Here is a 26,512-nt window from a genome sequence, read left to right on the forward strand (position 1 = left end):
CACTAAAGACTGCAATGGACCTTCCCAAGTTTGTGATCATGACATTCAGTTGAAGGTGGACTTGACCAAGGTCATTGGCATTGTTGCAGGTGTATGAACAACATGTCAGAGATGGCCAGTGGCCAAGAGCTTGAATTTTTTGGTTGAGTTGCCTGTCCTGGATGTTGTGGATATTGCTCCCAGAATAGCAGATAAGTATGAACTTCTTGTTGAGATCCCCAGAGAGTTGTCGCTATTTTGATTGCTTATAGTTCATCAAGATGGAAGTGGACTGAAGGTCAAAAGGCCTAGAACATTCTTCTGATGGAGGGATGATGAAGGGATGATAATAAAGGAGGACTTGAGGAGGGATGAAGGAGAGATGATGGGAGATGGAGGAGAGATGGTGAGAAGACAATGGAGGGATGGAGGAAGGAACAAGAAGGGATGAAGAGATGGTAAAAAAATAGAATAGAATAGAATGCCTTTTATTGTCACTATACACAAGTACAATGAGATTTCGAGCATCTCCATCAGTGCAAGATACATGTAATAAAAATCACAAAAAAGGATAAGTTAAAACAGTTAAAAAGAATAAAAAGTGCATGGTCAGTGTGATATTGCACATTAGAATAGTCCGTATTGCACAGTAGACGGTTTTGAGGTAGTCTTGGGGGGGGGGGGGGGTTGGATTGTCAGTGCATGTTTGAATTCAGAGTGGTGATGGCTTTTGGAAAGAAACTGTTTTTGAGTCTGTTTGTTTTGGTTCTTATGCACCTGTAGCGGCTTCCTGAGGGCAACAGGACAAACAGATCGGAACCAGGGTGGAAGTTGTCCTTGATGATGTTTCCTGCCCTTTTAAGGCAGCGGGAGGTGTAAATGTCCATCAGGGAGGGGAGGGGGCAGCCGATGATTTTCTGTGCTGTCTTAACAATCCTCTGAAGCCCCTTCCTGTCTGCCATGGTGCAGCTGCCGTACCACACTGTGATGCAGTAAGTCAGCAGGCTCTCAATGGACGAGCGATAGAAGGTCGTCAGCAGGGTGGGGTCCAAGTTGTTTCTTGAGAACCCTCAGGAGGTGTAGCCGCTGCTGCGCCTTCTTAATGATTGCCGTGGTGTTGTCCGTCCAGGAGATGTCGGAGGAGATGAGGACGCCCAGGAACCGGAAGGTGTGGACCCTCTCCACACGCTCACCGTTGATGTAGAGGGGAGCTAGGTCGGTGCCGAGCTTCCTAAAGTTGACAATGATCTCCTTTGTTTTCTTGGTGTTCAGAGCAAGGTTGTTTTCTGAACACCAAGCTGCCAACTTCAGGACCTCCCCTCTGTAGGCTGTCTCGTCTTCTCCTGAGATGAGTCCGACAACTGTTGTGTCGTCAGCAAACTTCACGATGAGGTTGCTGTTGTGGGCCGGACGACAGTCATGGGTGTAGAGGCAGTACAGGAGGGGGCTCAGCACACAGCCTTGTGGGGAGCCGGTGCTCAGTGTCTGCGTGGAGGACAGGTGGGGGCCGAGTCTCACAGCCTGGGGCCGGTTGGTGAGGAAGTCCTTTATCCAGGCACATGTGAGAGGGGGGAGGCCGAGAGTGTCCATTTTGGTGATGAGAATGTCCGGAATGATTGTATTGAAGGCAGAGCTGAAATCCACGAAGAGCATTCGGACATAGCTCTGCTGCTGCTCCAGATGTGACAGCGCGGAGTGTAGAGCTACAGCGATGGCATCCTCAGTGGATCTGTTTGCACGATATGCAAACTGGTAGGTGTCGAAGTCTGGGGGGAGATGGTCCTTGATGTGCTGGAGGACCAGTCTCTCGAAGCACTTCATGATTATCGGAGTGAGGGCCACAGGATGATAATCGTTTGGGCTCGTGGTGGGAGACTTCTTAGGTACTGGGATGATTGTGGCGGTTTTCAAACAGGGCGGAATGACTGCCTGGGCCAGGGAGAGGTTGAAGATTCTGGTGAAGATGTGGGTGAGCTGGAGGGCACACACCTTGAGCACTTTACCAGGAACACCATCAGGGCCAGCAGCCTTCTTAGGGTTCACTGCCAGGAGCACCCGTCTGACTTCATGCTCGCTGACAGTGAGTATAGTGGTGCAGGAACTGGGTGGGGGTGGAGGTAGGTCAGGGGCTGCTGAGTGTTGCTGTTGTGATGATTCAAAGCAAGCAAAAAAGCTGTTTAGCTCCTCAGCCAGTGATGCACTCAGGTCTTCTGTTGTCGTAGTGCCGCCCCTGGAGTTTATGATGTCATAAATGCCCTGCCACACCGCACGTGTGTTGTTGCTGGACAGGTGAGACTCTATGCACTTCTTATGGTCCGCCTTTGCTTTTATTTTTGCTTTACAGAGACATTCCAGCCATTGAGATGAGGGAGGGATGATGGGCATGAAATAAGAATGATAGGATGTAAAGAGGAGGGATGATGAAGCTGAGGGAAGGATGTTACAGAAAAGGAAGAGATGATGGAGATAAGGTGGGGTGATGAAGATGAGGGAGGGATGATGAGTGATGGTGGGGCTTTAAAGAAGATGATCAAAAAATAGAGGAGCAACGATGAAAAGATGTTGGAGGGTTGAAGGAGATAATGAGGACTGAAGAAGGAATGAAAAGGATTGAGGAGGATTGATGGAGAGGGGATGATAGTGATGGAGGAGGAATAAGAAGATGGTGGAAGAAGACTCAAGAGATGACAAAGATACGGTCTCAGGATAGAGGAGGGATGACGAAGAGATGAGAAGGATAAGGAGATGGAGGAAGGATGACAAAGAAAGGCAGAGAGATGAAGAGATGACAAGGGTTGGAGAAATGACGACGAGATGCCAGAGGAATGGCATGGGATGATGGACGGATGGTGGGGAAGGGATGGCAGAGATTAAGGAGTGATGAATGATGGCCATGAGGGAGGAATGATGAAGAAATAGTGGAGGGTTGAAGAAAATGATGAAGAGATGGAGGAGGAAAGGGAAGATGGGGAAGAGGGATAATGGAACAATGCTGGAGGGATGACAAATGATAAAGGGTTAGAGCAAGGATGACAATGAGCCACTGGTTGGATGAATGAGATGAAGGAGGGATATTGGGGGAGCAAGTATGAACTCGCATTTGGTTGATTCTGGAGAGTGGTAAATTGGGCATGGATCTTGTACTGAGGTGCTTTACTACTCAGTCTGCTGTTGTGGTTGGATTGTGGAGGCAGAGGTGTCTTGCCTGTCAGGTAATTAGGCATGTGGTTGAGGTGCATGGCCGTGCTCCTGAAACTAAGTTGGCAAGTTAGCGTTAATTTCTTTTTGATCAAAAATATGCATAACTACTGTGCCACTTGTTATGATTTCAGTTACCAGCCTCAGCTATCAAGACCTTCAGAAGAAACCAGATTCTTGGGGAATCTGTTCTGTGCAGCAGCGGAAACAGACCAGCAGACAGGAGGAAAGATACTGGACCTGCTTCCATCTCTGTGCACTTTTGAAACATTCCCTCTCAACCAGAAATGGTGTGATTTCCTGCTGGACCTGTACTCTTATAAGACTAAAATGGGCTTAGGTCCTCCTCCATCATTACAGTCAGTTTTCCAGTCAACTCCTGCAGTCTGGTCCATAAACCTCTCAGAGAGAAAGACCTCCATCCTCCTGGAAGTGCTGAAACTCCAATCAGAGAAGAAACAAGTGAAGCTGACAGGCTGGTCACATGAAGAGAGTGAAGTGAGGAGTTTCCTGCAGTGTCTGCCTTATATCTCACAGCTCAGGTAAATTATTATTGTTTCCATGATTTCCGTGTTCACTGGAAGCTGTCTTATCTAATTCAAGTGTTTCTCCTTTGACATTTATGTATTAAAGGAAATTTGATGTTACAGTTTAAAGAAAATTTCATTTTGATTAAATGTGTAGATTCAACAATTTTAATCCTTATAATTTCAGTTTCATGCCACAGTTATCAGAACCTTCTGAGGAAATCAGGTTCTTGGGGAATCTGTTCTGTGTAGCAGCAGAGAGAGAACAGCAGACAGGAGAGAAGATATCGGAGCTGTTATCATCAGTGTGCAGATACAAAACTTCCCCATTTAAGGAGCTGTGGTGTGATTTCGTACTGGACCTGTGCACTTACGGAATTAAAACACGAACAATTATATTTCCATCATTCCAGTCAGTTTTCCAGTCAACTCCTGCAGTCTGGTTCATAGACCTCTCAGAGAGAAAGACCTCCATCATTCTGGAAGCGCTGAAACTCCAATCAGAGAAGAAAGAAGTCATTCTGACAGGCTGCTCACATGAAGAGAGTGAAGTGAGGAGTTTCCTGCAGTGTCTGCCTTATATCTCACAGCTCAGGTAAATGAATTCTACTTTACACAATCTACTTCATGCAATAAGAAATTAATAAATTTCTCTTATAAAACTGTTTTGAATATTCCTGTGATATTTTCATGAGAATTTATGCTGGCTGATTCTGCGTGGAGGATGAAATAGCGGCAACAATTTCATATGAGAGTTGAGAAGTTTTTCTTGTATTTGATCAAATTAACATGTCATGTGTTTTGTAATTATTATAATTTCAGTGTCATGCCGCAGTTATCAGAACCTTCAGAAGAAACCATGTTCTTCAGGAATCTGTTGTGTGCAGCAGTAGAGAGAGAACAGGAGACAGGAGAGAAGATGCTGGAGCTGTTATCATCAGTGTGCACATACAAAGCATTCCCTCTTCCTGAGATATGGTGTGATTTCCTCCTGGACCTGTACTCTTATGAGACTAAAACAGGTTCGCGAGTCCTTCCATCATTACAGTCGGTTTTCCAGTCAACTCCTGCAGTCTGGTTCATAGATCTCTCAGAGAGAAAGACATCCATCCTCCTGGAAGTGCTGAAACTCCAATCAGAGAAAAAACAAGTGGAGCTGACAGGCTGGTCACATGAAGAGAGTGAAGTGAGGAGTTTCCTGCAGTGTCTGCCTTATATCTCACAGCTCAGGTAAATTATTGTTGTTTTCATGAGTTCCGTGTTCACTAGAAGCTGTCTTATCTAATTCAAGTGTTTCTCCTTTGACATTTAAGTATCAAAGGAAATTTGATGCGAGAATTTAAAGAAAATTTCATTTTGATTAAATGTGTAGATTCAACATTTTTAATCCTTATAATTTCAGTTTCGTGCCACAGTTATCAGAACCTTCCGAGGAAATCAGGTTCTTCGGGAATCTGTTCTGTGCAGCAGCAGAGAGAGAACAGCAGACAGGAGAGAAGATACTGGAGCTGTTATCATCAGTGTGCAGATACAAAACTTCCCCATTTAAGGAGCTGTGGTGTGATTTCGTACTGGACCTGTACACTTACGGAATTAAAACACGAACAATTGTATTTCCATCATTCCAGTCAGTTTTCCAGTCAACTCCTGCAGTCTGGTTCATAGACCTCTCAGAGAGAAAGACCTCCATCATTCTGGAAGTGCTGAAACTCCAATCAGAGAAGAAACAAGTCATTCTGACAGGCTGCTCACATGAAGAGAGTGAAGTGAGGAGTTTCCTGCAGTGTCTGCCTTATATCTCACAGCTCAGGTAAATTATTATTGTTTTTTTTATTTATACACTGCTCAAAAAAATTAAAGGAACACTTTGAAAACACATCATTATTTCAATGTGGGGAAAACAAACTGGATATTTTCATTGATATGGACTGGATAATGTGTTAGGAATGAAAAGATGCCACATTGTTTGATGGGAGTGAAAATTATCAACCCCCCAGGAGGGCTAAATTCAAGACACCCCAAAATCAAAGTGAAAAAACTGATGTGGCAGGCTAGTCCATCTTTCTGAAATTTCTTGGCAGCAACTCAAAATGATATTGAGTAGTTTGTATGGCCTCCATGTGCTTGTATGCAGCCTGACGATGGCGGGACAAGCTCTGAATGAGACGATGGATGGTGTCCTGGGATATCTCCTCCCAGAACTGGACCAGGGCATCACTGAGCTCCTGGACAGTCTGAGGAGCAACCTGGTGGTGTCTGATGGAACAAAACATAATGTTCCAAAGGTGTTCTATTGGATTCAGGTCAGGTGAGCATGGGGGCCAGCTAATGGTATCAGTTCCTTCATCCTCCAGGAACTGCATGAGTTCTCTTACCACATAAGACTGGGCATTGTCATGCACCAGAAGGAATCCAGGACCACTGCACCAATGTAGGGTCTGACAATGGGTCAAAGGATTTCATCCTGATAGCTAATGGCAGTCAGAATGCTATTGTTCAGTCTGTAGAGGTCTGTGCATCCTTCCATGGATATGCCTCCCCACACCATCACTGACCCGCCACCAAACTGGTCATGCTGAACAATGTTACAGGCAGCATAACATTCTCCACGGCTTCTCCAGACCCTTTCATGTCTGTCACATGTGCTCAGGGTGAACCTGCTCTCATCTGTGAAAAGCACAGGGCACCAGCGGTGGACCTGCCAATTCCTGCGTTCTATGGCAAATGCCAGCCGAGCTCCACGGTGCCGATCAATGAGCACAGGGCCCACTGGAGGATGCTTGGCCCTCCGACCACTCTCATTGCATCTCTTTCTGATTGTTTGGTCAGAGACATTCACACCAGTGGTCTGCTGGATGTCATTTAGAGCTATTGCAGTGCTCATCCTGTTCCTCCTTGCACAAAGGAGCAGATACCTGTCCTGCTGATGGGTTGAGGACCTTCTACAGTCCTGTCCAGCTCTCTTAGACTAACTGCCTGTCTCCTGGAATCTCCTCCATGCTGTTGAGAATGTGCTGGGAGACACAGCAAACCTTCTGGCAATGGCACACACTGATGTGCCATCGTGGAGGAGTTGGACTGCCTGTGCAACCTCTGTAGGGTCCAGGTATCGCCTCATGCTACCAGAAGTGACACTTACCCTAGCCAAATGCAAAACTAGTGAAAAACAGTCAGACAATATTGGGAAGGAAAAATACGTCAGTGGCCTTCACCTGTAAACTCATTCCTGTTTTGGGGGTTGTCTCATTGTTACCCCTCTAGTGCACCTGTTGTTAATTTTATGAACACCAAAGCTGCTGAAACTGACTAAAAACCTCCTGTTACTTACTTGACCAAATCAGTATCCCACATGTTTCACTGACTTGATGCAATACTTAGATTAATAAGTGTTCCTTTAATTTTTTTTTGAGCAGTGTATATAACTTCTGCATTCATGTAAAGTCCTCGTCTAAATCAAGTGTTTCTCCTTTTTAAGTATAAAAGTTAACTTCATGCTACAGTATACAGAAAATTTCACTTTGATTAAATGGGTATATTTTTTTAATCTTTGTAATTTCAGTTTCGTGCCACAGTTATCAGAACCTTCTGAGGAAATCAGGTTCTTCGGGAATCTGTTCTGTGCAGCAGCAGAGAGAGAACAGCAGACAGGAGAGAAGATACTGGAGCTGTTATCATCAGTGTGCAGATACAAAACATTCCCTCTAAAACAACAATGGTGTGATTTCCTGCTGGACCTGTACTCTTATGTGGCTGAAACAGGTCTGAGAGTCCTTCCATCATTACAGTCAGTTTTCCAGTCTGGTCCTGCAGTCTGGTCCATAAACCTCTCAGAGAGAAAGACCTCCATCCTCCTGGAAGTGCTGAAACTCCAATCAGAGAAGAAAGAAGTGTATCTGACAGGCTGGTCACATGAAGAGAGTGAAGTGAGGAGTTTCCTGCAGTGTCTGCCTTATATCTCACAGCTCAGGTAAATGAATTCTACTTTACACCATTCAGTCTATACAAGGAGAAATCCATGAATTCTGATGTCATTGTACTGATTGAAACATTTCAGTCATATTTCTTTGTCATCACTTTTATATTTCTACATTCTGACTTTATCCACATGGGGTCATATTTCAGTTCTATTTCATCTCTGCTCATTTCAGAGGGAAACATTGTTCTCTTTCCACCACTGTATTTATTTAGTGTTTTAGTTACTTTTTGTCTTTGAGTCTGAGATTTCTCTACATGTATGATCAGTTTATGAAACTGGCTGTATTATAGATGAAACAAGCCAACAGGATATAAAGTGAAGTCATTTATATCAGTTTCTAGAGGGTTCTTCCATCTCAAATCATCAGAGGTCTTCTGATTAAATATCTCCATTTAGATAAAACAAATTATTATTGAATTTAAATTTGTAAAATGGAATGTGTGAAATTTTAGGTTTATATATCAAATATCTTCTGCGATCAAAGTTGTTTAAAAATGTCCTGTTGACCATCTTTCAGCAGAATTTTTTCACTCAGTGAAATTTGAGGCTTCCAGAAATGTTCAGTTTTATTTCTTGTCATGTCATTGATTCAGAATCTGGAATATTGGAAAAGTAATGAAATAGTTTCTCATTTTGAGTGAGTTGAAATATGAATAAAGTTAAAGTCATCATGAAATGTTTCATCTTTGAGCTTAAATTCTGATAATGCAGAAGTCAACTCATATTTTCTGAACCACATGTAGCTGAATGTCACAATAATACAAAACTAAACACAGAATACTTTTAATTTGAAATACTTGATCACAAAGATGAACAAGTTATTTTCTTTTATCTTTCATCACTGATAGAGCAGATGTGACAATTTTTACCACATAAACAAAAATGATCCAAGTAGAACAGAGTTGTGGAGTTTCAAAATGCTTCTTTATAAATAAATAAGACAAATTCTTTTTGAATAAAAGCATCTGACATCATTTTCAGTCTCCACAAAATCACCTCAGTGTATTGTCCTCCTACTTATTGCAGAGATGCTTGAAGGTAAACTCTTCATCAGTCACTCTAAATATTCATGTTGTCACACTTGAACTTTGTCAGAGTCCAGCTGTGACTTTGGTCTTGAAGTTTATTCTCAGTGGAACACAAAGCAGAGGATCCATTTTGTTCCTATCAAACACTTTCCTTCATGATGATAAATTTAGCAGTGAAGTGTTGGTCACATTAGTGGATGAGATTAGCATTAAATATATGTCCAGGTATGAAAATGTCCCACTAGAAACATCCCACTATCCAACAGATGAGTGGATTTGGTTCTATTCTGCTGCTGTCATCCTCATAATCTGATGCAGTGATAATTCCTAAAGAAATGACACCAAACTACATGACAAGTCTCCTCCAAAGCTACATTTATGTCTGCAAAGTGGGTCTGAAGATGACAAATATGCCCTTAATAAATATATACATATATTTTCTGTGTTATATTTGGAGAAGAGTTTATAAACTGCAGAACTCTGTTTGACTTGGATCAGATTATTTACTATTGTTTCAGTTTTTGTGTTTCAAGTTGTCAAAGCTGCTCAGTTCTGAAAGTTCAATGGAAATACATTTCTTTCCATTTTTGTGACCACGTATTTCATATTCAAAGTGTTCTTGGTGTTCTGTGTGTATTATTGTGACATTCAGCTACATGTGGTTCAGAAAATATCACTGGTTGAGTTTTGAATCAATATTTTATTTGTTAATGTGAGTTCAGAGATGGAACTTTTCATGATGGCTTCAATTTTTCCTTTTTCATATGTCTGCTCACCCACCATCAGAGACAGTTTTTTAAAAATACTTTTTCAATATGAACAATCCTGACTTAATGACATGAGGAAAACAGTAAAAATTTCAGGTTTTTAACTTCAATAATTCTTGAGATATTGTTGTCCAAACAGTGTATAGAGAACGGATGGATGGATATTCGTTTTTGTCGGACAAATGTGTTTTTCTCACCCGCTGTGGTAATCACATCTGAAAGTGGTTTATTCCGGCGGATTCATGAGAATCTAAGCTTTCCATCGGCGTATAGTGTTTGTATAATCGCGTTTGCAGCCGTCGGACATTCTTGAAATTCCTATGCAAATTAGTAGGTGTACCGCCGGCGGTACACTGAAGTTTAAGGGGTTAAACTAAAGCATTTTTCTCAGGAAAGATGGATCACCTACAATCTTTCAAACTTCCATATTTTATGCTTTAAAAAAACTTGTGTCAAATTAGAGATATTGGAGCAAAAATGTAAAAAAAATGGATGATTTGGTATGGAATGAACCCACATTTTTTTATTTGATTTCGATATTTTATGTCATGATTCATGATAAATTGCTGATTTAAATTAACTGTATATTGAGTTAAGATGGTGTGTTATTTTCATGTCCATTATTTCTCATGTTATTAGTCAACTGATCATGAATATGAAAGAGTTGATAGAACTAAATGAAGGTCAGTGACTGACTGAAGCAATGAAGCAGAGAGAAGAATGTGAGTTTATCTGTTGATGTAGAAATATTTCCTGCAACACTTTGGAAACGCGTGACAGTCTGGTACCTGTATGAGAAGAATGAAAAGATGTGGATAAAAAGAGCTGCAGCTCAGTGACAACTATTCAGTCATGTTAATACCTCTTTATGGAAAAACAGAAACACAAGACAGGAAATGAAAAAACTGTGACATTTAAGGTGGTATTGGGTTTGTGAGTATTTTAAGAGTTTGAAGATGAAATCTGTAACCTGTAAAGCATCTGTTACTGCACTGATGAAACAGGAATCATTCCTCATGTGGAGTTGTATTTCTATGACTGAGATGAAATCATTAAAACATGTTTTTCTCTTCATTTTACAGTGTTGAGCGGTTACCTCTTGATGAAACAACCAGGATGTTTGTGAATCTGTTCTGTGCAGCAGCAGAGAGAGAACAGCAGACAGGAGAGAAGATACTGGAGCAGTTATCATCAGTGTGCAGATATGAAGGATTTCCTTCATGTTCCATGGATGGAAAATCTCAGACTGGTTTCCTGCTGGATCTGTTCTCCCATGTGAAGGACTATGAGACTAAAACAGGTCTGAGAGTCCTTCCATCATTACAGTCAGTTTTCCAGTCAGCTCCTGCATTCTGGTCCATAAACCTCTCAGAGAGAAAGACCTCCATCCTCCTGGAAGTGCTGAAACTCCAATCAGAGAAGAAACCAGTGGAGCTGACAGGCTGGTCACATGAAGAGAGTGAAGTGAGGAGTTTCCTGCAGTGTCTGCCTTATATCTCACAGCTCAGGTAAATGAATTCTACTTTACACCATTCAGTCTATACAAGGAGAAATCCATGAATTCTAATGTCATTGTACTGATTGAAACATTTCAGTCATATTTCTTTGTCATCAGTTTTATATTTCTACATTCTGACTTTATCCACATGGGGTCATATTTCAGTTCTATTTCATCTCTGCTCATGTCAGAGGGAAACATTGTTCTCTTTCCACCACTGTATTTATTTAGTGTTTTAGTTACTTTTTGTCTTTGAGTCTGAGATTTCTATGCATGTATGATCAGTTCATTAAACTGGCTGTATTATAGATGAAACAAGCCAACAGGATATAAAGTGAAGTCATTTATATCAGTTTCTAGAGGGTTCTTCCATCTCACATCATCAGAGGTCTTCTGATTAAATATCTCTGATTTACTTCTTTAAAAATGATCATGAAATATAGTATTCAAAATCAAATCTGTGAAATTTTAGGTTCATATATCAACTGTCTTCTGCGATCAAAGTTGTTTAAAAATGTCCTGTTGACCATCTTTCAGCAGAATTTTTTCACTCAGTGAAATTTGAGGCTTCCAGAAATGTTCAGTTTTATTTCTCTTCATGTCATTGATTCAGAATCTGGAATATTGGAAAAGTAATGAAATAGTTTCTCATTTTGAGTGAGTTGAAATATGAATAAAGTTAAAGTCATCATGAAACGTCTTATCTTTGAGCTCAAATCAAATAAATTCTGATGATCCAGAAGTCAACTCATATTTTCTGAACCACATGTAGCTGAATGTCACAATAATACAAAACTAAACACAGAATACTTTTAATTTGAAATACTTGATCACAGAAATGAACACCAAGTTATTTTCTTTTATCTTTCATCACTGATAGAGCAGATGTGACAATTTTTACCACAAAAACAAAAATGATCCAAGTAGAACAGAGTTGTGGAGTTTCAAAATGCTTCTTTATAAATAAATAAGATAAATTCTTTTTGAATAAAAGCATCTGACATCATTTTCAGTCTCCACAAACTCAACTCAGTGTATTGTCCTCCTACTTATTGCAGAGATGCTTGAAGGTAAACTCTTCATCAGTCACTCTAAATATTCATGTTGTCACACTTGAACTTTGTCAGAGTCCAGCTGTGACTTTGGTCTTGAAGTTTATTCTCAGTGGAACACAAAGCAGAGGATCCATTTTGTTCCTATCAAACACTTTCCTTCATGATGATAAATTTAGCAGTGAAGTGTTGGTCACATTAGTGGATGAGATTAGCATTAAATATATGTCCAGGTATGAAAATGTCCCACTAGAAACATCCCACTATCCAACAGATGAGTGGATTTGGTTCTATTCTGCTGCTGTCATCCTCATAATCTGATGCAGTGATAATTCCTAAAGAAATGACACCAAACTACATGACAAGTCTCCTCCAAAGCTACATTTATGTCTGCAAAGTGGGTCTGAAGATGACAAATATGCCCTCATTAAAAATATACATATATTTTCTGTGTTATATTTGGAGAAGAGTTTATAAACTGCAGAACTCTGTTTGAAACAGATCGGAGTATCTACTATTATTTCAGTTTTTGTGTTTCAAGTTGTCAAAGCTGCTCAGTTCTGAAAGTTCAATGGAAATACATTTCTTTCCATTTTTGTGACCAAGTATTTTCTATTCAAAGTATTCTTGGTGTTCTATGTGTATTATTGTGACATTCAGCTACATGTGGTTCAGAAAATATCACTGGTTGAGTTTTGCATCAATATTTTATTTGTTAATGTGAGTTCAGAGATGGAACTTTTCATGATGGCTTCAATTTTTAAAATGTTTTGTGTCACTTGTAATCCGAGACTATTAGATCTACTTGTCCAATCTTATCAATTCTGAATTATTGACATGATGAGAAAAGGAGAGAAATGTTCAGGTTTTTATCTTGAATAGTTTCTGGGATATTGTTGTTCAAACAACCTGAAATTTCATTATGCAGAAAAAAACCTGCTGAAAATGGATCGACGGTCCATTATTAAACTAAAGCATTTATCTCAGAAAACATTTGATTTATCTGAACAGAAACACAACACAGACAATGAAAAACTCTGACATGTAAAGTTATTGTGTTTGTGAATATTTCAAGAGTTTGAAGATGAAATCTGTAACCTGTAAAGCATCTGTTACTGCACTGATGAAACAGGAATCATTCGTCATGTGGAGTTGTATTTCTATGACTGAGATGAAATCATTAAAACATGTTTTTCTCTTCATTTTACAGAGTTCAGAAGAAGTTACCTCTTGATGAAACAACCAGGATGTTTGTGAATCTGTTCTGTGCAGCAGCAGAGAGAGAACAGCAGACAGGAGAGAAGATACTGGAGCTGTTATCATCAGTGTGCACATATGGAGCCTTTCCTTTAGAATACGTGGATGATGATGATGATGATGATGAAGATTTTCAATATCAGACTGGTTTCCTGCTGGATCTGTTCTCCCTTGTGAAGGACTGTGAGACTAAAACAGGTCTGAGAGTCCTTCCATCATTACAGTCAGTTTTCCAGTCAGCTCCTGCATTCTGGTTCATGAACCTCTCAGAGAGAAAGACCTCCATCCTCCTGGAAGTGCTGAAACTCCAATCAGAGAAGAAAGAAGTGTGTCTGACAGGCTGGTCACATGAAGAGAGTGAAGTGAGGAGTTTCCTGCAGTGTCTGCCTTATATCTCACAGCTCAGGTAAATGAATTCTACTTTACACCATTCAGTCTATACAAGGAGAAATCCATGAATTCTAATGTCATTGTACTGATTGAAACATTTCAGTCATATTTCTTTGTCATCACTTTTATATTTCTACATTCTGACTTTATCCACATGGGGTCATATTTCAGTTCTATTTCATCTCTGCTCATTTCAGAGGGAAACCTTGTTCTCTTTCCACCACTGTATTTATTTAGTGTTTTAGTTACTTTTAGTCTTTGAGTCTGAGATTTCTCTACATGTATGATCAGTTTATGAAACTGGCTGTATTATAGATGAAACAAGCCAACAGGATATAAAGTGAAGTCATTTATATCAGTTTCTAGAGGGTTCTTCCATCTCAAATTACAGAGGTCTTCTGATTAAATATCTCTGATTTACTTCTTTAAAAATGATCATGAAATATAGTATTGAAAATCAAATCTGTGAAATTTTTGGTTTATATATCAACTGTCTTCTGCGATCAAAGTTGTTTAAAAATGTCCTGTTGACCATCTTTCAGCAGAATTTTTTCACTCAGTGAAATTTGAGGCTTCCAGAAATGTTCAGTTTTATTTCTCTTCATGTCATTGATTCAGAATCTGGAATATTGGAAAAGTAATGAAATAGTTTCTCATTTTGAGTGAGTTGAAATATGAATAAAGTTAAAGTCATCATGAAACATCTTATCTTTGAGCTCAAATCAAATAAATCCTGATAATCCAGAAGTCAACTCATATTTTCTGAACCACATGTAGCTGAATGTCACAATAATACAAAACTAAACACAGAATACTTTTAATTTGAAATACTTGATCACAAAAATGAACACCAAGTTATTTTCTTTTATCTTTCATCACTGATGGAGCAGATGTGACAATTTTTACCACAAAAACAAAAATGATCCAAGTAGAACAGAGTTGTGGAGTTTCAGAATGCTTCTTTATAAATAAATAAGATAAATTCTTTTTGAATAAAAGCATCTGACATCATTTTCAGTCTCCACAAACTCAACTCAGTGTATTGTCCTCCTACTTATTGCAGAGATGCTTGAAGGTAAACTCTTCATCAGTCACTCTAAATATTCATGTTGTCACACTTGAACTTTGTCAGAGTCCAGCTGTGACTTTGGTCTTGAAGTTTATTCTCAGTGGAACACAAAGCAGAGGATCCATTTTGTTCCTATCAAACACTTTCCTTCATGATGATAAATTTAGCAGTGAAGTGTTGGTCACATTAGTGGATGAGATTAGCATTAAATATATGTCCAGGTATGAAAATGTCCCACTACAAACATCCCACTATCCAACAGATGAGTGGATTTGGTTCTATTCTGCTGCTGTCATCCTCATAATCTGATGCAGTTATAATTCCCAAAGAAATGACACCGAACTACATGACAAGTCTCCTCCAAAGCTACATTTATGTCTGCAAAGTGGGTCTGAAGATGACAAATATGCCCTTATTAAAAATATACATATATTTTCTGTGTTATATTTGGAGAAGAGTTTATAAACTGCAGAACTCTGTTTGAAACAGATCGGAGTATCTACTATTGTTTCAGTTTTTGTGTTTCAAGTTGTCAAAGCTGCTCAGTTCTGAAAGTTCAATGGAAATACATTTCTTTCCATTTTTGTGACCAAGTATTTTATATTCAAAGTATTCTTGGTGTTCTGTGTGTATTATTGTGACATTCAGCTACATGTGGTTCAGAAAATATCACTGGTTGAGTTTTGCATCAATATTTTATTTGTTAATGTGAGTTCAGAGATGGAACTTTTCATGATGGCTTCAATTTTTCCTTTTTCATATGTCTGCTCACCCACCATCAGAGACAGTTTTTTAAAAATACTATTTCAATATGAACAATCCTGACTTAATGACATGAAGAAAACAGTAAAAATTTCAGGTTTTTAACTTCAATAATTCCTGAGATATTGTTGTCCAAACAGCCTGAATTTTCAGTGTGCAGAAGAACCTGCAGAAACTGGATCGACGGTCCATCATTAAACTAAAGCATTTTTCTCAGGAAAGATGGATCACCTACAATCTTTCAAACTTCCATATTTTATGCTTTAAAAAAACTTGTGTCAAATTAGTGATATTGGAGCAAAAATGTAACAAAAAAATGGATGATTTGGTATGGAATGAACCCACATTTTTTATTTGATTTCGACATTTTATGTCATGATTCATGATAAATTGCTGATTTAAATTAACTGTAGATTGAGTTATTAAGACGGTGTGTTATTTTTATGTCCATTATTTCTCATGTTATTAGTCAACTGATCATGAATATGAAAGAGTTGATAGAACTTAATGAAGGTCAGTGACTGACTGAAGCAATGAAGCAGAGAGAAGAATGTGAGTTTATCTGTTGATGTAGAAATATTTCCTGCAACATTTGGAAACATGTGGCAGTCTGGTACCTGTATGAGAAGAATGAAAAGATGTGGATAAAAAGAGCTGCAGCTCAGTGACAACTATTCAGTCATGTTAATACCTCTTTATGGAAAAACAGAAACACAAGACAGGAAATGAAAAAACTGTGACATTTAATGTGGTATTGGGTTTGTGAGTATTTTAAGAGTTTGAAGATGAAATCTGTAACCTGTAAAGCATCTGTTACTGCACTGATGAAACGGGAATCATTCCTCATGTGGAGTTGTATTTCTATGACTGAGATGAAATCATTAAAACATGTTTTTCTCTTCATTTTACAGAGTTCAGAAGAAGTTACCTCTTGATGAAACAACCAGGATGTTTGTGAATCTGTTCTGTGCAGCAGCAGAGAGAGAACAGCAGACAGGAGAGAAGATACTGAAGCAGTTATCATCAGTGTGCAGATATGAAGGATTTCCTTCATGTTCCATGGATGGAAAATCTCAGAGTGATTTCCTGCTGGATCTGTTCTCCCATGTGAAGGACTATGAGACTAAAACAGGTCTGAGAGTCCTTCCATCATTACAGTCAGTTTTCCAGTCAGCTCCTGCATTCTGGTTCATAAACCTCTCAGAGAGAAAGACCTCCATCCTCCTGGAAGTGCTGAAACTCCAATCAGAGAAGAAAGAAGTGCGTCTGACAGGCTGGTCACATGAAGAGAGTGAAGTGAGGAGTTTCCTGCAGTGTCTGCCTTATATCTCACAGCTCAGGTAAATGAATTCTACTTTACACCATTCAGTCTATACAAGGAGAAATCCATGAATTCTGATGTCATTGTACTGATTGAAACATTTCAGTCATATTTCTTTGTCATCACTTTTATATTTCTACATTCTGACTTTATCCACATGGGGTCATATTTCAGTTCTGTTTCATCTCTGCTCATTTCAGAGGGAAACATTGTTCTCTTTCCACCACTGTATTTATTTAGTGTTTTAGTTACTTTTTGTCTTTGAGTCTGAGATTTCTATACATGTATGATCAGTTCATTAAACTGGCTGTATTATAGATGAAACAAGCCAACAGGATATAAAGTGAAGTCATTTATATCAGTTTCTAGAGGGTTCTTCCATCTCAAATCATCAGAGGTCTTCTGATTAAATATCTCCGTTTAGATAAAACAAATTATTATTGAATATAAATTTGTAAAACGGATTGTGTGAAATTTTAGGTTTCTGTGTCAAATATCTTCTGCGATCAAAGTAGTTTAAAAATGTCCTGTTGACCATCTTTCAGCAGAATTTTTTCACTCAGTGAAATTTGAGGCTTCCAGAAATGTTCAGTTTTATTTCTCTTCATGTCATTGATTCAGAATCTGGAATATTGGAAAAGTAATGAAATAGTTTCTCATTTTGAGTGAGTTGAAATATGAATAAAGTTAAAGTCATCATGAAACGTTTCATCTTTGAGCTTAAATTCTGATAATCCAGAAGTCAACTCATATTTTCTGAACCACATGTAGCTGAATGTCACAATAATACAAAACTACACACAGAATACTTTTAATTTGAAATACTTGATCACAAAAATGAACACCAAGTTATTTTCTTTTATCTTTCATCACTGATAGAGCAGATGTGACAATTTTTACCACAAAAACAAAAATGATCCAAGTAGAACAGAGTTGTGGAGTTTCAAAATGCTTCTTTATAAATAAATAAGATCAATTCTTTTTGAATAAAAGCATCTGACATCATTTTCAGTCTCCACAAACTCAACTCAGTGTATTGTCCTCCTACTTATTGAGAGATGCTTGAAGGTAAACTCTTCATCAGTCACTCTAAATATTCATGTTGTCACACTTGAACTTTGTCAGAGTCCAGCTGTGACTTTGGTCTTGAAGTTTATTCTCAGTGGAACACAAAGCAGAGGATCCATTTTGTTCCTATCAAACACTTTCCTTCATGATGATAAATTTAGCAGTGAAGTGTTGGTCACATTAGTGGATGAGATTAGCATTAAATATATGTCCAGGTATGAAAATGTCCCACTAGAAACATCCCACTATCCAACAGATGAGTAGTCTGGGAATACCCAGACTGCCTGTGCACTCATTGTCATTTCGTTTACTAGGCAGTCTGGCGACCTGGGGTTGAATTTGTCCCTGAGTCAGGGATCCAATCACAGGACGGGGAGGGACAGTTAGACGATGACGCACACTAAGCGACTACGCGCAATGCATGATGGGTTGTTTGAGAAGAAGCGTTACCTTTGTTGTCGTGTTTCCGAAGGAACAAGCTAGTGGACTCGGTGGGTTTGGGCAGGTCTTTTTCAAAGTCCTCGGTGTCTTGGACGGGGTGGGTTCACGTTGTCTTTTCGATACGCTGCTTAACCGGACGTTCTCTTCCCATTGCCTGAATAAAGGAAAGTCTTTTTCAAGCCGACCGAGTGTGGAGGTGCAGCGCTGGCAGCATCTGTTTGACTGCTCCGGCTCCGGGGTGACTATCAGGTCCATCATCGCTAACCTATCTGATATGGTCGGCGTTGTTTTTGACACAAACATATCTGTGGAGTGTGCATAAACACGGGGTCCACTTTCCCTCATGTTTACTTTACATAAACGGCAAGAATCGTCCGGCGACATGGCGAAAGAAGCAAACACATGAGCAAACACAGCAATGATTCTTTTTCGTGGTGCTGCCGTCGCTCTGCATTTACGTCAGCGGCTAGCAGTGACACGATTGGCTGTGAGCTTCAACTGCCCCAGACTGACTGACATATGCAGCGCCCAATCAACGGCTGTGGAAAATTTTAAACTGCTCCACCCCTACAAGAAAATGAATAGCAGGTACCCAGCCTGTATCTCACTTGAGATTCAGGCTGGTGGTAGCCAGCCTAACAGATGAGTGGATTTGGTTCTATTCTGCTGCTGTCATCCTCATAATCTGATGCAGTGATAATTCCCAAAGAAATGACAGCAAACTACATGACAAGTCTCCTCCAAAGCTACATTTATGTCTGCAAAGTGGGTCTGAAGATGACAAATATGCCCTTCTTAAATATATACATATATTTTCTGTGTTATATTTGGAGAAGAGTTTATAAACTGCAGAACTCTGTTTGACTTGGATCAGATTATTTACTAATGTTTCAGTTTTTGTGTTTCAAGTTGTCAAAGCTGCTCAGTTCTGAAAGTTCAATGGAAATACATTTCTTTCCATTTTTGTGACCAAGTATTTTATATTCAAAGTATTCTTGGTGTTCTGTGTGTATTATTGTGACATTCAGCTACATGTGGTTCAGAAAATATCACTGATTGAGTTTTGCATCAATATTTTATTTGTTAATGTGAGTTCAGAGATGGAACTTTTCATGATGGCTTCAATTTTTCCTTTTTCATATGTCTGCTCACCCACCATCAGAGACAGTTTTTAAAAAAAATACTTTTTCAGTATGAACAATCCTGACTTAATGACATGAGGAAAACAGTAAAAATTTCAGGTTTTTAACTTTAATAATTCCTGAGATATTGTTGTCCAAACAGCCTGAATTTTCAGTGTGCAGAAGAACCTGCAGAAACTGGATCGACGGTCCATCATTAAACTAAAGCATTTTTCTCAGGAAAGATGGATCACCTACAATCTTTCAAACGTCCATATTTTATGCTTTAAAAAAACTTGTCAAATTAGAGATATTGGAGCAAAAATGTAACAAAAAAATGGATGAGTTGGTATGGAATGAACCCACATTTTTTTATTTGATTTCGATATTTTATGTCATCATTCATGATAAATTGCTGATTTAAATTAACTGTATATTGAGTTATTAAGACGGTGTGTTATTTTCATGTCCATTATTTGTCATGTTATTAGTCAACTGATCATGAATATGAAAGAGTTGATAGAACTTAATGAAGGTCAGTGACTGACTGAAGCAATGAAGCAGAGAGAAGAATGTGAGTTTATCTGTTGATGTAGAAATATTTCCTGCAACACTTTGGAAACATGTGACAGTCTGGTACCTGTATGAGAAGAATGAAAAGATGTGGATAAAAAGAGCTGCAGCTCAGTGACAACTATTCAGTCATGTTAATACCTCTTTATGGAAAAACAGAAACACAAGACAGGAAATGAAAAAACTGTGACATTTAAGGTGGTATTGGGTTTGTGAGTATTTCAAGAGTTTGAAGATGAAATCTGTAACCTGTAAAGCATCTGTTACTGCACTGATGAAACAGGAATCATTCCTCATGTGGAGTTGTATTTCTATGACTGAGAGGAAATCATTAAAACATGTTTTTCTCTTCATTTTACAGAGTTCAGAAGAAGTTACCTCTTGATGAAACAACCAGGATGTTTGTGAATCTGTTCTGTGCAGCAGCAGAGAGAGAACAGCAGACAGGAGAGAAGATACTGAAGCAGTTATCATCAGTGTGCAGAAATGAAAGATTTCCTTCATATTACATGGATGGAAAATCTCAGAGTGGTTTCCTGCTGGATCTGTTCTCCCATGTGAAGGACTATGAGACTAAAACAGGTCTGAGAGTCCTTCCATCATTACAGTCAGTTTTCCAGTCAGCTCCTTTATTCTGGTTCATAAACCTCTCAGAGAGAAAGACCTCCATCCTCCTGGAAGTGCTGAAACTCCAATCAAAGAAGAAACCAGTGCATCTGACAGGCTGGTCACATGAAGAGAGTGAAGTGAGGAGTTTCCTGCAGTATCTGCCTTATATCTCACAGCTCGGGTAAATGAATTCTACTTTACACCATTCAGTCTATACAAGGAGAAATCCATGAATTCTGATGTCATTGTACTGATTGAAACATTTCAGTCATATTTCTTTGTCATCACTTTTATATTTCTACATTCTGACTTTATCCACATGGGGTCATATTTCAGTTCTATTTCATCTCTGCTCATTTCAGAGGGAAACATTGTTCTTTCCACCACTGTATTTATTTAGTGTTTTAGTTACTTTTAGTCTTTGAGTCTGAGATTTCTATACATGTATGATCAGTTTATGAAACTGGCTGTATTATAGATGAAACAAGCCAACAGGATATAAAGTGAAGTCATTTATATCAGTTTCTAGAGGGTTCTTCCATCTCTGATCATCAGAGGTCTTCTGATTAAATATCTCCGTTTAGATAAAACAAATTATTATTGAATATAAATTTGTAAAATGGATTGTGTGAAATTTTAGGTTTCTGTATCAAATATCTTCTGCGATCAAAGTTGTTTAAAAATGTCCTGTTGACCATCTTTCAGCAGAATTTTTTCACTCAGTGAAATCTGAGGCTTCCAGAAATGTTCAGTTTTATTTCTCTTCATGTCATTGATTCAGAATCTGGAATATTGGAAAAGAAATGAAATAGTTTCTCATTTTGAGTGAGTTGAAATATGAATAAAGTTAAAGTCATCGTGAAACGTTTCATCTTTGAGCTTAAATCCTGATAATCCAGAAGTCAACTCATATTTTCTGAACCACATGTAGCTGAATGTCACAATAATACAAAACTAAACACAGAATACTTTTAATTTGAAATACTTGATCACAAAAATGAACACCAAGTTATTTTCTTTTATCTTTCATCACTGATAGAGCAGATGTGACAATTTTTACCACAAAAACAAAAATGATCCAAGTAGAACAGAGTTGTGGAGTTTCAAAATGCTTCTTTATAAATAAATAAGATCAATTCTTTTTGAATAAAAGCATCTGACATCATTTTCAGTCTCCACAAACTCAACTCAGTGTATTGTCCTCCTACTTATTGCAGAGATGCTTGAAGGTAAACTCTTCATCAGTCACTCTAAATATTCATGTTGCCACACTTGAACTTTGTCAGAGTCCAGCTGTGACTTTGGTCTTGAAGTTTATTCTCAGTGGAACACAAAGCAGAGGATCCATTTTGTTCCTATCAAACACTTTCCTTCATGATGATAAATTTAGCAGTGAAGTGTTGGTCACATTAGTGGATGAGATTAGCATTAAATATATGTCCAGGTATGAAAATGTCCCACTAGAAACATCCCACTATCCAACAGATGAGTGGATTTGGTTCTATTCTGCTGCTGTCATCCTCATAATCTGATGCAGTGATAATTCCTAAAGAAATGACACCAAACTACATGACAAGTCTCCTCCAAAGCTACATTTATGTCTGCAAAGTGGGTCTGAAGATGACAAATATGCCCTTATTAAAAATATACATATATTTTCTGTGTTATATTTGGAGAAGAGTTTATAAACTGCAGAACTCTGTTTGACTTGGATCAGATTATTTACTAATGTTTCAGTTTTTGTGTTTCAAGTTGTCAAAGCTGCTCAGTTCTGAAAGTTCAATGGAAATACATTTCTTTCCATTTTTGTGACCAAGTATTTCATATTCAAAGTATTCTTGGTGTTCTGTGTGTATTATTGTGACATTCAGCTACATGTGGTTCAGAAAATATCACTGGTTGAGTTTTGCATCAATATTTTATTTGTTAATGTGAGTTCAGAGATGGAACTTTTCATGATGGCTTCAATTTTTCCTTTTTCATATGTCTGCTCACCCACCATCAGAGACAGTTTTTAAAAAAATACTATTTCAATGTCAACAATCCTGACTTAATGACATGAGGAAAACAGTAAAAATTTCAGGTTTTTAACTTTAATAATTCCTGAGATATTGTTGTCCAAACAGCCTGAATTTTCAGTGTGCAGAAGAACCTGCAGAAACTGGATCGACGGTCCATCATTAAACTAAAGCATTTTTCTCAGGAAAGATGGATCACCTACAATCTTTCAAACTTCCATATTTTATGCTTTAAAAAAACTTTTGTCAAATTAGAGATATTGGAGCAAAAATGTAAAAAAAATGGATGAGTTGGTATGGAATGAACCCACATTTTTTTATTTGATTTCGATATTTTATGTCATGATTCATGATAAATTGCTGATTTAAATTAACTGTATATTGAGTTATTAAGACGGTGTGTTATTTTCATGTCCATTATTTGTCATGTTATTAGTCAACTGATCATGAATATGAAAGAGTTGATAGAAGTTAATGAAGGTCACTGACTGACTGAAGCAATGAAGCAGAGAGAAGAATGTGAGTTTATCTGTTGATGTAGAAATATTTCCTGCAACACTTTGGAAACATGTGACAGTCTGGTACCTGTATGAGAAGAATGAAAAGATGTGGATAAAAAGAGCTGCAGCTCAGTGACAACAGTTCAGTCATGTTAATACCTCTTTATGGAAAAACAGAAACACAAGACAGGAAATGAAAAAACTCTGACATTTAAGGTGGTATTGGGTTTGTGAGTATTTTAAGAGTTTGAAGATGAAATGTGTAACCTGTAAAGCATCTGTTACTGCACTGATGAAACAGGAATCATTCCTCATGTGGAGTTGTATTTCTATGACTGAGATGAAATCATTAAAACATGTTTTTCTCTTCATTTTACAGAGTTGAGCGGTTACCTCTTGATGAAACAACCAGGATGTTTGTGAATCTGTTCTGTGCAGCAGCAGAGAGAGAACAGCAGACAGGAGAGAAGATACTGGAGCAGTTATCATCAGTGTGCAGATATGAAAGATTTCCTTCATATTCCATGGATGGAAAATATCAGACTGGTTTCCTGCTGGATCTGTTCTCCCATGTGAAGGACTATGAGACTAAAACAGGTCTGAGAGTCCTTCCATCATTACAGTCAGTTTTGCAGTCAGCTCCTTTATTCTGGTCCATAAACCTCTCAGAGAGAAAGACCTCCGTCCTCCTGGAAGTGCTGAAACTCCAATCAGAGAAGAAAGAAGTGCGTCTGACAGGCTGGTCACATGAAGAGAGTGAAGTGAGGAGTTTCCTGCAGTGTCTGCCTTATATCTCACTGCTCAGGTAAATGAATTCTACTTTACACCATTCAGTCTATACAAGGAGAAATCCATGAATTCTAATGTCATTGTACTGATTGAAACATTTCAGTCATATTTCTTTGTCATCACTTTTATATTTCTACATTCTGACTTTATCCACATGGGGTCATATTTCAGTTCTATTTCATCTCTGCTCATGTCAGAGGGAAACATTGTTCTCTTTCCACCACTGTATTTATTTAGTGTTTTACTTACTTTTTGTCTTTGAGTCTGAGATTTCTATACATGTATGATCAGTTCATTAAACTGGCTGTATTATAGATGAAACAAGCCAACAGGATATAAAGTGAAGTCATTTATATCAGTTTCTAGAGGGTTCTTCCATCTCAAATTACAGAGGTCTTCTGATTAAATATCTCTGATTTACTTCTTCAAAAATGATCATGAAATATAGTATTGAAAATCAAATCTGTGAAATTTTAGGTTTATATATCAACTGTCTTCTGCGATCAAAGTAGTTTAAAAATGTCCTGTTGACCATCTTTCAGCAGAATTTTTTCACTCAGTGAAATTTGAGGCTTCCAGAAATGTTCAGTTTTATTTCTTGTCATGTCATTGATTCAGAATCTGGAATATTGGAAAAGTAATGAAATAGTTTCTCATTTTGAGTGAGTTGAAATATGAAAAAACTTAGTCATCATGAAACGTCTCATCTTTGAGCTTTGTTGATCCTCAGGGCCAGTGACCCCCTAATTAACTTACTCAGCTGTCAGGGAATCACCGGACCAGCTCTCCATCCTTCGGGTCCGGTCCTACTGCCCCCTGAGATCTTACTCAGAGGGATGCTGCAGAACTGTTAAGCTGGTTGACGAGGAAAATTCGCCTAGCTGTCTCACTGCCTTCATCCAGATGCCTATCCCTACTTCCCCTGATAATTAATTTAACCGAGTAGCCACTTCGGTATAGTTAAATTTAACCACCAGATACACCTGTTAACGGCAGCTTTTCCTCTCATAGATCTGGCACTTGGTAAGTTGCTAGGTTTAATTCAGAGATTATGGACATATAGACAACCTCTAGGATATGTTTATACTGGGCCAACCTGACCCCTATGACTAGGTAACCTTTCAGAACCTTGCTACTGTTATGCACGCTGTAAGTTAACTTATTACATCCAGAGCTAGATGTATAAGTATTTGTTCAGGGATAATACAAAATAGAAATAGAAATTAAAAAATAATAAAAGAAAATAGCACTTGCAATTTGTTGTCTTTAATTGCAGAATAATGCTTTATTGATATATTTTAGCAGGGCACAAGCATAGCCAATAAATCATCAGACAAATAATCAAACATTAGATAATATTCAAACCACCCTTAATCCATATCCCTACTGGTCTTATGCTTTCTTAAGAAAAAGGGGAATGCGTGTTACCTAATGTAACGGTAATTTGGAGAGAGTAGAACAGCGGGTGGGGCCCCACCCGGCCGTTCACCTGAGCCCACCAAGGAACCCAGGGGGAAGCTGGAGAGAGCGTTAGTCCAAATTTCAGGTCTGCATGTAATCCAGTTTTGGGGTTTTGGGCCAGGAATAAAACTTTGTTAATCCATTCAGGTGTTATTCCTCTGGAAATAATAGAATCCAGTGATACTCCATCAGTCCATTGTCAAGCCCCGAGCACAATCTTGTAATCCTTAACAACGAATAAGATGCAGTTCCTTTAGTCCATTATTCCATCAGAACAGTCCTTCCTTCAGCAGACCAAGTTATTCCACTCATCCAGAGTTACGTGGTAATCATCCCCTGTGCTCGGACTAATGTCCGGATTGCACCCAGGCAGATACCCGCAACTAACTCCCCCGAACTACTTCCAATAGGTACAATTTATACATCACAGCTCTCTTTAATTTTGCATACGTGTTGACACCATACTCTAACCCACGCAAACAAATTACAGCCACGTCCACCCCCCTCCGCAAATGTGCACTTCCTCATTCCTCACCCAGTGACCTTTACTTGCCCCAGACATGTTCTTGTCCCTTTTTTCACCTCTCTCTACTGGTTACAGGAACTTGAGAAAAGTGAATGTCAGCAGCTTTTAAAAGTTGCTGACATATGCACCCCACATTTCAGCACGGTGCACACAGACTTACAACACTCCCCTATCCTATTTACAGAGCCAAAAAGTCCCATGACCCTCTAAGGGCATGATCTAAACTAACCTATTTTAACTCTTTTTGAATCACCCTCTAGTACAGTAATTCATTATCTACCCAGGGATCAACCAGTGATCCCCCCCTGAAAGCATTTCTATTTATCTAATAGCAGCAAAACCCTGTTTAACCTTCCATCCTATTTTATTAACCAAAGGCACTCACAGCTCCCTGTGAGGTGCTGCCCTCAAGTGGTTACCCCTTAGAACACAGTTACCATTCTCTTTGCTGCACCCTCGTAGACCAGTAACATTTTACTCAATTTCAAACAACATAAAAACACTGATATATGTATATATTCAAAGAATTAAAAAAGAGAAATAATAAAAAAAAAAGACATTCCATTATATTAATCAAACCAT

The 26,512-nt window shown here is 38.5% G+C and overlaps 1 protein-coding gene across 1 annotated transcript in view; it reads left to right on the forward strand.

Annotated features, from left to right (window-relative positions):
* LOC127531906 (uncharacterized) overlaps positions 1 to 26,512 on the forward strand; it is a 71,353-nt gene that overhangs the window by 11,836 nt on the left and 33,005 nt on the right. Inside the window, exons 11-18 of the mRNA XM_051942317.1 lie at positions 3,312 to 3,719; positions 4,118 to 4,299; positions 4,527 to 4,934; positions 5,107 to 5,514; positions 7,264 to 7,671; positions 10,558 to 10,983; positions 13,236 to 13,688; positions 16,415 to 16,557. The gene's annotated coding sequence lies outside the window, so the exon portion shown is untranslated. The remainder of the gene's footprint in view (positions 1 to 3,311; positions 3,720 to 4,117; positions 4,300 to 4,526; positions 4,935 to 5,106; positions 5,515 to 7,263; positions 7,672 to 10,557; positions 10,984 to 13,235; positions 13,689 to 16,414; positions 16,558 to 26,512) is intronic.

The sequence above is a fragment of the Acanthochromis polyacanthus genome, chromosome 22 (genome assembly GCF_021347895.1).
Source record: "Acanthochromis polyacanthus isolate Apoly-LR-REF ecotype Palm Island chromosome 22, KAUST_Apoly_ChrSc, whole genome shotgun sequence".
Classification (NCBI taxonomy): Eukaryota; Metazoa; Chordata; class Actinopteri; family Pomacentridae; genus Acanthochromis; species Acanthochromis polyacanthus.